A 12,995-nucleotide genomic window follows, 5' to 3' on the forward strand; every position below is an offset into this window, starting at 1 on the left:
TCCTGCTCGGCTCGAACTCTGGTGCCCAAGTGAAGTCTGACATTTTGTTCTCACCTTAGTTTCCATTTAGAGTCAATAGTTAGTCCATAGTTAGAGTCAATAGTTAGAGTCTTGTTCGCAATCGTCTAAAATCCTTCTCCAATATTCGCTCCGTATAATAGGGTGGCAATTTAATAGGGAAGGGGGCAGTGGGGATTGTCCACTGTCCGGGTCTCGAACGTAGTCACCTCCACGCGGTGAGACCTGGGTTGGTAGCGTTTTCAAAGTCTTTGGAAACGGTACCAAGCGAAGAACTACGATCTAGTTTAAGAATCTCTGTATTTGTATGTTAAATTATATATCATTAACTTAATGTATGCGCTAATAAATATTGCGATAAGGCAAATATCTGATTTACTTTGGATTAACAAATAAATGGATGAAACGAATCTTGGCATTTTTATTTTAAAATCCTTGCCCAAATGATCAATCCTAGGTACGGCTACTTAAAATCAATGTCCGAACTGAATTCACGAGTTAGACTAGACAACCACCCCTGTGGCCCGTCACGAAGGGTTGAAAATGATTCTGAAGTCGATTCGACATCGACAGCTGGTAATTTCTGACTGATAAATGTTAAAAAAAATATCAGAATCTTTTTTCCTTTTATCACTGCATTTCCTATCGTAGCGAGTATATTTCATCTGTATTTATTAATCAGAGTTTTTATATTATGGACCGACAGTAAGTTATCGAGGAATGATAAAGGCTTAAGTCTGACACGTTATCGTCGAATGGATATTCTGTACTTTCTAAACCTTCTGCTTGCCATTAGATGGCTTTGGTCATCTGTACGTGCATGAAATTGTTCATGTTTAAATAGTTCATATAATTATTGTTAAAACAGATCCGAAAAGGCATACTTTTTTTATTACAAATATGAATGAATATTTTACATCAATATTTGCATTGGTCAATACATTTCAGAACTATCAGTGTATTATTTTTTATAATATAATTTAACAACATTAATATAGATTCAAGTTTCCTTTGAACTTAAATCAATGAAATTCTGCTACGTAAATCGGATAAAGATTTCTCCGTGAAGAATCTCGCTGAGCGAGAAATCTCATCGGGAGAGGCCTTTCTCGAAGAGAACGTCTTCGCCGTGTAAGTAGGTACGTGTGTCTCGCACGAGGCGAGCTCAAGGCTCGCGGCGGCACATTAACAAGTTGGTAGCCGTCCAGGCACGTCCTTCCGAATGAGTCCTGGCCGCTTTCCAGCGAGCAACCTATCCTTTTACGGGATATCACCGCGGCCGGCTGCTGAAACTCGTCGAACCGTCCAAGTAGGACCGTCGTCGCCGATTATCGCTGCCAATTGCGACAAGTGATCGTTCGCGCGAAATTGCGGCCGCGAGTCTATCCCTGAACCGATCTGTCAATCCTTTTTTTTACACTATTTTATATTTCTTTAAATTCATTAGATCATCGTGGGAGAGATTAAATTAGAACACAATGTTTGACTCGAATGTAAAAATTGTGAAAATTCTTTCGACAAAGCGCGTTGACACGCGTCGATGTATTGTACGGAGCGAAGGCCGGTCGGCGGCGCGGCGAAGCCTTCGGGTCTGCATCGCGGGAATTGCATCGTATCCGCAAAACAGCTGCGGCTTAACAGTTGCCCACGGCCGGCCATAAACTCGCGGGATCGCTCTGCTACGCGCCGATGACTCGGAGGCCGGCGCGCGGTTTCGCGCACGATAGCCGTCTTCGAGATCCTCGAGGCGGCGAGAGGAAAAGAGAGAGAGAGGGAGAGAGAGAGAGAAACGTCCCGGCCTCGACACGGGCCGCTTCCTGACTCCTTGGCCTGCTTCCAGGAATTGGTTCACCCTTTTACGGCCGGGTGTCGGCGTGCCGGCCGACTATGGAAGGGATGCAGAGGTCCCACGAACGGGAAACCTCTTGGGACCACCGGGAAAAATGATTCTGAGTTTTTTACACGTCGAGAACTCATAATATTTACTGATCGCATCATAAAATGATTTGTCAAAACAGAAGTCGCTTTGAAACAATTTTGAAAAGGAGAAACCAAATATAGAAATAATTGGAATTGACTTGATTTCAGATTGCATGTATAAATATAGACAGATCGTAATTAGACGAATTCCAAAACGGGAATGCATTAACGAGATTTCTGATCGAGTAAACGTCTTATCCTGTACCTTCGATGGACAAAAGGGAAACCAGAAATTCCGTCAATCTCGTCGGAAGTAATGTTTGGCAAGGAAGATAGTTCTGCGCGAAAATAACCGCATCCTGGCAAGAGATAAAATAAAAAGGAGAGATGGAAAGAAGAGAGTACAGAGCAAAGAGATTGAACGGGCACGAAGACGTTCTGGAGCAGAAACGAGCTACAGAAGCAAATAGGAGGAGGAGGAGGAGGAGGGTCCAGGAAGAAGAAAGTGGGATCAGGCGATTCGTGATAAAGAAAGGTTCTCGTGACAGGTCCCTGAGCAAAGGGAGAGGACCTTATGAGATACAGAAATCAAGAGGAGCGGAGTTCGCGGATGCGACGGACCGAGACGAGCGAAAGAAAGGGAAGACGTTCGAGAAAAGGGGCGTCGCATGAAAGAACGGGGAGAATGGGCGACGAGGAGCGAATCCGTGGAGGAGGCGAGAGGAGAGAGCGTGAATGCGCGAGTCCATTGTGCGACGCGCGGCGCGAATGTTCGCGGCACACGTACACGATGTTTATTACGCGCACACTGTTCCCGCGGTCGAGTGCATTCAGCCTACGCCGACTTCTGGGGGATGGGACAAAAGAGGCTGACGAGGTATCGCGCCACTGCCAAAAAGCTGACGACACGCCGATACGAACACGTTCGCCGGAAAGTTTAGGGTGGCGGCGTGGAACTCCCATGGGACGGAGGGGTGAGAGCAAAGTGACCGTTTCCGGACGCGCGACTGTTTACCCGACGGGGATTCTGAACGCGACCAATGGAATATCTGTAAACGTCGTTCTCTCATCAGTGCGTACGATCAGGCAATTAAATGGAGACTTTCGAGACTTTTACAGAGAATTATGAACAAATATGTTTACGTTACCAAACGCAAACCTGGTCGAGCCACACTTGACGCGTAAACGTCGGCAAAAAGGAGGATGAGTCGCGGGTGATTCCGCGGGACGTCTGTGTTTGTCCATGGAAATCGGCAAAGGAGGTCAGCGTATGCAAATAACAGGGTCGCGAGGGTTGGCCCTGTGGGTCAACGGACAGGAGGAGGTACATATAGATATTCGTCTCTCGCTCTCTCGCTCTCTCTCTCTCTCTCTCGTTCTCATGCCGTTGTCTCCCTCGGCTCTCGCAGCGGCGAGACCGTTACGGCACCATATATTTCTAGAGGCAAAGAGTCGGCGGCACCCGAGCGGAGTCACGTCTGCAGATATAAAGGTGGTTCTAGCGTGTGCGCTCGCCTACGCTCTCGTGGAAATATTCGATTTTTACGATACGAGGCTCGCGAGCGTACACCAGAGGCACGAGAGAGGGAGAGAGAGAGAGAAAAAAAAGAGAGAGGACCGTACGTTCCGTGTACGAGCCACCGTTTTTACGTCCTGCTCTCCCTTCCTGATTCCGCCTGGAATCGCTTCTTCTCCTTTTTCTCTCTTTTCCCCATTCCGTTCCATCTCTCTCTCCCTCTCTCTCTCACGACTCGATCGAGGAATTAAGTTATGACGATGGGAAGCTAGAGAAATGGCGATAGGAGCGCGATCTTCCTAGGCACGGTATCGTATTCCTCGCTAATTGTATGACTGTTAGTTGGAAACGGTGATTACGTTACTCAGTCCGAGCTAAGAATTATGTTACTAAGTATCGCAAAAATCGTCTTGTTTCGCGTTTCCAGCTGATCCAGCCAGCGCGGCGTTCCACGCCCTCGCAGTCGTCCCTTTCGAAGGGACCACGAGCTAAACTGGCTACCGAGGGGACGCGAAGGCAGCTGCCAGATGGCGAGAACCGAGAATGACAGCTTTGTCCTTTTTCTGCTGACTCGCTTCCCTTTCGCTCCCTTTCTTTTTTTGCTCTCGGTCCTCGCTCCCGGGTTTTCAGAATCATCGCCATGGTTCTTGATATCCTAGATGTCACGGTTTTATCGAACATACTTCTCCTCTGTATCAAAGATTCAACACTATTAAAGAATATGTAGGAAGCTTATCTCCTGTTTTAAATATATTTCTTTCCCCGTATATTATTAACACTCGCATAGAGTCCAAAGTCATGTTCTGTACAGCGCAAGACTGCTGATCAGACATTCAAGACTTTATAATGAATCTTTATATTTTATTCTGCACACTATGCGGATTTTCCCACAAATGCGGTTTAATTATCCCGGAGATGTGGAAAAAGATTTGTATTCCGTTCGACTTTTCCGAACGTCCACGAGGCCGTTTTCGGTGAAAAAAATCTCTTGGCGGAAGCAGTTGGGAAATAAAGCGAGAACCGGCTTAAAGACCAGCGAACGCCGCCGCGCCGATTCGTTTTGCCGTTCCTTTTTTCTGTGGCCAGGCAGAAAGAGCGGTACCGTTTCCTTTCGCGAACGAACACCGGTCGCATTCGAATAAACGTACCTACGCTCTCTCCCTCCCGTTCCAACTCCCCCTCCCTTCCCGCGTCGCCTCGCCCTCGCGAGACCGATGTCCCGGCTCGCAGCGTGAATTTTAATTAAAGCAATTAAGCATGCGTTCCATAGGTAGTCGCATTAACCAGCGCGCGTCGCATTTCATGGCTCTGCTCGTGCTCAAAAACGCGACAGCGATGTGTCACGCGACCGACAACGAAGGCCTGGACATCTGGTTGTCCGCTCGTGCCAGAGCCGCCCGCCCTCGTCCTCGCACAGTCTCGTTCCTCAACCCCCGCAGCGAAAAGCGTCACGCTAATTTCTGCTCGCGGCTCTCGTGCCTTTCTTTTAATTAACGGTCTTCGCTGGATTAGCGTCACTCCGGAATCGCTTCCTCTTAATGATCTTCTTAAAATAAAGCCGGCAACCTGTGGGTCGCGACCCCTTAACCGTTTTCCAGAGATTATCGTTCGGATCGATCCCAATGCGAAATTTCACTTCGATCTCTTTCGGTCAGACACAGTTTATGATCGCGACGAGTTTTCAAGGAATCGAAGAACATCGTGTACCATCGACGACCGCGTCTCGCGCGGAAATAAATCAAAAAAAGGAAGGGTGGAAAAAAGCGGAGCTGTCCGGGTAAAAAAGGTAGAAAGAACCAGCGTCGACCGCAACTCGCACCAATTTTTCACAACTACAAGTCCCACTAATTTTCCTCCAGCCATAATTCACCTTCCTCTCCTCGCGACCCTCCGCTTCGCGGCCGTGCTCCCACGTGCCGCGCCAACTTCCTCCAAAAAATCCAATACCTCCCTTCCAGGCCGGCCGGGTGAAAACAAAACGAGGCAGAAAAAAATCGACGAGGAAACCCGTATACCTCACACGTAGGCGCACATGGAGAAATTCTCGGCAAAAATCTGTGTACACCCTTGGCCAAGTCTTAGGACTTATAAACAAACGAGATGTTGCAAAAACACGAATGAATCAATAAATTTTTCGTGCTTTACGCGATCATGTATAAAATTCTGGTTCACAGATCGTATTAATTTCTTTTTATTTTGGCAAGCACAAGTTTCAGGTCTCGTAATCAGTCGTTCGACAATTTTATTGAACGTGATTTACTGATTGATTTCGTTGACGATCGTCGAATCGAAGAGTATTCGTCATATTTTTTGACGGACAACGATTAATCGGGAACGTCGTAAGACTTCTGACGAGGAGTGTACGGGTTTAGGTGCATCGAACGAGTTTCCCTGCCACGGTGGCGGGCACGCGATCGAAAAGCGGCGGGCGTGGTGCGTTAAGTTCGAGGGTTTTCTGTGGATCGGTGCTCGGTTTGATGACTAGGGTTGGGCGGTAGCCACAAGTGTCTGCCGGGGCGCCCTCTCTCATTAATTCTCCACCCTTGTTGCTTGTTAAGGTAGGGGTGGCCTGCCCCTGCCCCTGTGCCTGCCCTCTGGCACTCGCGCCGCGCGACCCACACCCTCGACCGTCATCCCCGCCGTTCTCTCCGGGCCAACTCACTTTACTCTCTCGCCGGCGGGAGGGTGGAAATGCTTTCTCGAGTGCGGCTGGAAGCCGTACGTACAGGGAGGTTGAGGCCGCAGACAGAGAGAGGATAGGATAGAAACGTGCCGAGGGAGACGCGCGCTCGGTCGTTTCGTGCGACGTTCCGGAGGGAGGCGAGAGAGATAAAACGGGGACGGAGACGGGAAACCGTCGGTACGGCGCGTGGGACGAGGAGAAAAACACGGGTGAGAAAAATAGAGGGGAACGACGAAGCGGAACGACGTCGGCCGGGTCGGGGAGGGCGAAGAGGGAGGTTCGACGAGGGTCCAAGCCGAGCGGTGAGACATCGGAATTGCGGTCGCCGTAGCCGCGATACATATATTATGTACACCCGTTAAGTGGCCGATGCAAATCGAACGTCACCGGCGGCCGGTGGGCGTGCACGTGACTGTAAACGAGCCGATTAGCACGTCGTTTCTCTTATTCGACGCCTTTTCCGCTGCGCGCCGTCGATAGCGGCGCCGGACCGCCAGATTGCAATTTATGGCGAATTTTCCTCTTTTTATAGAACGAAAACTGCCTAGGGGTTCGACACCCCGCAAGCCGCGCGCAGGTTTCGGTGCACGTTTATGGGGATGCTGGGCTTCCCATTATCGCGATATTGAAATCGGTTTAGGCGGAATACGGAATAGAATGTGTCTGAAATTGTCTCTTCCCAATTATTCGCTTTCATACACCTCGCGTATTTATTTTAGACATTTTGTTTGCGAGAACGCGCGTTTATTTAACGATCAGATATGAAAACTTTCAATAGTTCATAAGTCATAGCTCGCGGAAGCCGTTTTATTTATATTTCATCGAGCGAAGTAATTTTCTCGTTGGGAGCCACCCCGTTTCGTCATTTTTTTTTTTTTTTTTTTTTTTTTTTTTTTTTTTTTTTTTTTTTTTAATGCGTGCCAGAAAAAACACGTGTTCGCGGAACACGGGAGGGGCCTGAGTCGGAACTCTGGGACCTCTGTCCACAGCCGTTGTCGGCCCACTTCATCGTTCCAGCCCCGTCTGACGCACGGTATTCCACCGGCTCCCCCTCGAGCGTCTCCCTCTCTCTCGTCGCATTTTTTTTGTATCATTCCATGCGCTGCCACGATCCCCGGGCGTCTGTCATCCAGGTTCTACCGTCTCTCTCTTCCTCTATCTTTTTTCCCCGAAGCCCTTCGGTGCGGCGAGGGCAAATTTACGAGGGAAGAGGGTGGCTCGCTCGCTGGTGGCCGCGCTCGTGTGTGCGTGTACGTGTGATGGTTCCACGGAGGGACGAGGCGGAAAGCGGAAGAAGAGAGAGCTGTGCGTTGAATTAATTCGCGCTTCGGTGAAGATCTCTCGTTCGAAATTCCCTCTGCCCCTTGGGTATGGCTCGTTTCCCTGGCCTCTGAATCGGCGCCGGGCCCTGCGAGAGTATCGCGGCTGAAATCGCTACTCGTTGGGCTAAATACCACGAAAAACGAACGCGGCGCAAACGAACCGTTCAGGAATCGGACTCGAATCGTTCGACTGCGAATTAAACACACTATCTTCCTTTTGCTGGGTCCTTTGCTACCTGTATCCCTCGTCGTCATCTGCAATTTTCTACTTTCGTCTCCTTTCCTATTTAACCTGTTGTCAGCCGGATATTCGTAAAAATTTTTCTCATTTTACCAGTAGACCATGCCAAAGATAATTCAGAACTTAACTATGATATTTTATTCATAAACCTGGCACAAAACCTCGACTCGCCCTAATATTTATAATTTCCGTTCCCTCAGAGAGAGACCACGGCTCTACACTCCGTACCATTAACATATCCTTAAGTACCGCTTGGTCATTTCGCTTTGAACCCGCACCCGTCACTCTCCCTTCGCCACTCATTTTTGTGCTCGGGGTCCTACTTCAGCCTCAATCACTTCCTCGGCTTTCTCAAACCGTTCTCTCGCTCGTTCCTTGGTCCCACTCGAGCCTCTCCTTCTCCTTCCTCTTTCAATGCTCGTTTTTCAGTCGTCCGCTTCTTCTCAGGGCCCCTCGCAGGTCCGTTCCCTCCCACTCTCCTATAAGGCATAGCACACATCGCGAACAAGCCTGTCTTAATTTGCCACGATTCAATCTGTGACCAAACTCAGATCTCGAAGGAGAACAATGAATACAATTCGAAGATCAGAATTATGCAAAATTCATACAATAGATATCACATCGCTCTCAAGTAAAAGACTCAGGTAGTTTTATTAACACAAAATTTGAAGTCGTCGAATTTCCATCGTTTTCAAATCGACCAATTTGTTTGATCTGCAAAGGAAGATCGCGTGAAAGAATTGTGCGTTCCGATCGAATCTTTGGGAAAAGAGGTGTTCAGTGTGCGGCTCGCTTAAGTTCGGCATCCTGCTTGTCCTTCCCCGATCCTCTCGGGTCTCCTGCGCGGTCCTTCGTGACTGCGGTCTCTCGAATACGTTCTCCGGCCGGGGCCATATAACTGTCGCTCCCCTCGAAGAATCACCTCGGGGATAGACGTCCGGTCGGTCGGGTTCCACTGGAGGAGGACTGGTCCCGTCCCGGCGGTCCCTCTTTCTTCCTCGTGGCCCTCTCGGAATCCTGTTATCGTCCCAGCTATCTCCCCGAGCTCGAGCATTCGACCCGGCCCCTCGCCACGGAATGCCTGGGATTAAGCCTTTTTCGGGACACGCGATGCGTGTTGCCCAAACCGGCCGATATACGGTAGCGGTCCTTCGAAAAAGGAGGAATGGGAGCAGTTAAGGAGTCCACAGAGGATAATCGAAATCTCGGCAATGCTTGGATTTCATTTTTCTATCTTTCTTCGATTTCGTGTTTATTATTGTTGAGTTTTTCCTTGGGATTTTCTCGTTAGACGATATGAAGGAAGTAGCGCTTATGTCAGTTTGAAGCATACCAAGAAATTGTCACTATCTCGTATAGGAAGGGTTAATGAAGATAATTATAGATAGGAATTAATCTAAATAGCGATCGATGGCGAGGGAGTACCGTTTCATGTCAAACAAACATTAACTCCTTAGATAAGGGTTGCATTAAGAAGGTCATGAGAGATGCACGCTTGGTGGCCACCCACGCTCAAGGCATCCGGTTGTTTCCAGCGACACTCGGAGAACGAGAAAAATTCCATTAACGCTTATCAGAGCCGTTTGAAAGCCGATAAGCCCCCGCGTCCAGTCGACTTACGCATTTCCGAACGGTAAAGACAGCCCGATAAACTGTGTAACGCGATTACTTGTCACGATTATGCGAGCTACCGTGGCCCACGTAGTTCAATTAAATAATGCACAGATAAATTGTACAAGTGTAAATAATAAGTTTGATTTATTTTCACGTGAATTGTCGAATCATCGGGTATGTTTAAACGTGAGATCGAATGATTTCCAAAAATGTTACCAATTTCCCTGGAAAGTGACGTGACACTTATTTCAATATTTTATCATTCTCGCAACCGCGCCGTAATGGTATTCCCGGCGGTCCTTTTTGCGGCCCCATTACGCGTCACGCCGCTCGGCAATTACGCGATCGAGCTAGATTTTCGAGTCTACACAGTTGGAATCGTCAGCGATGACGGGCGGAGCTCCGATGAACAGGCTAGCGCGTGGATAAACGGACGGCACGAAGCCGTTATTAGCAGATGGTAGATTACGTCGATCCTCGTCTCTTATTTTTCGTCTCGCCGATGCACTTGGACGCAGCCCCTCCGCCGCTGATTACGGCGAAGGGCGTCGCGTAGTCGTGATGCCAATTACTACGCGCAGCCCGTGTTGCGCTCTGCTAATTAATTTCAGCCGCAACCGGAAGCTGTACGCCGCGTTCTGCTCGAGCGAGCTTCGATTTTTCTTCCCCAACTTCCTCCGCCGCTCGCAATTCAACATTATATTTCCGATGCGCCGATGAATTATTTGTGTCTAAAACGATATAAAGTAATTACACGGTGGACATTGAATTCCACGTAGACGAGAAGGGGCGCGTGTCGATGTAACAGTTTGAAAGACTGGACAAGCGGCGCACTTGGTTTTAAACGCGCACAATCACTATTCATCAACGTTTCACAAACTTTTCCAACACACGCGATCCAAACCAAATTAGCGATGTCCAGCGCGGAATGATTCTACAGAGCAGTTTCGCGCGGCTGTGGGAGGCGTGAACGGGCCGAAAAACCCGCATCGCGTGGTCGATGAACGACTGAAATACGGTTTTACAATTGGAATTATCCGTCCGTGATCGGCGGAACGAAAACGTCACGGCCGCTCGACCCCGTTAGACGCGATAATCGATAATCATACCTGGCTGAACGCGCGCCAAACTGACATCTCGGTCGACCGTCGAAAATCAATGACGGCGCATCGCACGGTTTGTCTTTTAACGATTGCTAATCACCCACCGCCGCGTTTTATAATTAATCGTTCCCCTGGCTTCGACACAAAGAACTCGCAAATTGCTCCAGCGGTTGATAACGGATAAGTTCACCAAAATTATTTCGTGCCATCCATCGAGCGATGATAATTCGACGTTCAATCGGAAACGAGGACAAGTGTCGAGGAAATTAAACGTTTCAACGCGTTGCAATTAGGAAAATAAATAATGGCATGAAGTAGTTGGGAATTTCCTTGGGACGATAGACGGGAAAAGGAAGAGAAGAATAGCAAGTGGCGGTAGTTGATGAGGCGAATACGTCTTGCATGAGGAATCGAGGTGACGCCTATTCAGTGACTGCAGTCGCAGTTCAAAATTCTATATGAGATTCATCGACTTCAATTCCAATAGCATAAAAATTTTTAATAACCCATTCTTGTTTAAATACAATTTTATATTACATATTGTTTAAATACGATTTATTCCGATGCACCTGGACGGTTTCTGCAATCTTTGCAGAGGCAGTGTGCAAGAAACCGTTGAAGTTCGTTGATGACCTGTTAACCTCCGCTGCGAGATCAAGATTTAGCTGCGATGGACCACGCAGCATCCCTGAACTGGATGGGGTAGTTTTCCCATCGCATGGGGTCACCGCTCCGGCCTACCCCTCGGTTCCGGATACGAGGGACCGAATCTCTGGAGAGTAATGAGAGCTCTTTTCTATTAAAAGTTGAGCAGCCCGTGTAACGCTCGCCGCGTGCGATGATCTACTTTAACGCCAACTTTCTAGCACCACAGAAGTTTAATCCGATTCGACGACATGCGCGATTGTCCATGCAGTTAACCCTAATCCTATACGTAATTAAAGGACGTAGTTATTTAGAGTTCAAACGAATTCTGACTCTATCGATAAATATTATTTCAGAACAGAAACAGATGAGACGTTTTTCATGCTTCTGGTGCAAAATTTGAAAAAAGGAATTGTAATTATGATAATATCAGTATTACTGATAATTGATATCGAATGTACATTTTTCATGATTAGAAACTATGTAGAATTTCAGGAAGTGAACAGTGCATTCACTTTGTAATCGGTTAACACGATAGGCGGCGCGTATGGTCTCGATACAAGAATGACCGGGAGGAAACCCTTATATTAATTAGAGCAGTTAAGGGCAACTATCCCCTTCACGGTGGTTAATGTGCTTTGCCTGATTCGACCCCCTAACGGGATTACTGAACGTGCGCGCGAGGTTTTGGCGTTGCTATGCAATCCTCTCGGTACACAGCGGTGTTCGCGCGGCCGCCTTCGACCCCGTCGCAACCCCCTGGCTCACACGGACACGCTGGCTTTAGTACCCGATTGGCTTTCGGGCGGCGGTGTTGGTGCAGGGCTGCGAGCACCGGCCGCCTCAGGGATTTAAGATCTGATTTCAAATTATATCTCGAGTCGGGAACGAACCCCGGTCGATTTATCCTGGACGTCGAGTCGCCGCAATTATATATGCACGGTCTGTCAGTTTTGCTAACGGGAAAATTAACTTGCGACGAGCACATGCACGCGACTACCGTTTCGCCCAGCGTAATCAACTCGAGTGAAACGATCTTTCGCGAAACGTATTTAACGAAATTGTCTCGTCCGAAAGGCACGGAAGAAGAACGTCTTCTAATTATTTTATTCCTCTTCGACATTTTCCAGGGAAATATATATGCAGACGTAGTACCTCGGTGTGTAATTGAGCGACAGGCGACGTGCGCGTGGCAGCGCTTAATAAAGCAGCCAATAATGCGACTGATACGTCGCACTCGGAGGCGCGATGTCCCGGCACCGATGCCAAAATCCGTAATTACATCTTCCTACCGATGATGACGAATGTCCGCCGCCATGTATCTGGCTCGCCTACACTTTTAAGGCAGCAGAGATATCGTGGATTCGTCCAATTCGTCAGACGATTCTCAGATGAAAAACCGGACGATCTTTAAAAATCTCTGATGCATCGACATAATTCATGCGGTGTAACATATCATTGGATCGGTTCATCTAATTTCAACTTTAACGAATTTACCATTTGAGAATCCAATCCCGTCTTTATGAATACCATCACTTTACTCAATTCCAACTTCTTCCAATTTTCCCCATGGAACCGCTCTTTAGGCCCCACCGGCTTACCCAATTCCAACTTTTCCCAGTTTTACGCTGCGCTCGCCATATCCGTTCATACGAAATTTTTAATTTAATAATAGTGTTAGTTATGCAATCTCGACACGTCGTAAAACGTATTTTTATGCAGAATTAAACGTATAAACGTAACGTATTCCGGGTAGAACTTTTACGATTCTTCCGCAGGCCCAACGGGAAAGGGGTCAGAGTCCCAAATCCGAATCATTGAACCCTCGAAAATGCAAACATCGTCGGCACTTAACCCAATTCAAACTTTCCCCAATTTTCCCTATGAATTCAAATGCAAGCTCTCCGCCCCGTTCGGCCGCTCCGCTCAATTT

This window comes from Ceratina calcarata, unplaced genomic scaffold (genome assembly GCF_001652005.2).
Source record: "Ceratina calcarata isolate Rehan_Ccalc_2016 unplaced genomic scaffold, ASM165200v1 scaffold1, whole genome shotgun sequence".
NCBI classification, from domain to species: Eukaryota; Metazoa; Arthropoda; class Insecta; order Hymenoptera; family Apidae; genus Ceratina; species Ceratina calcarata.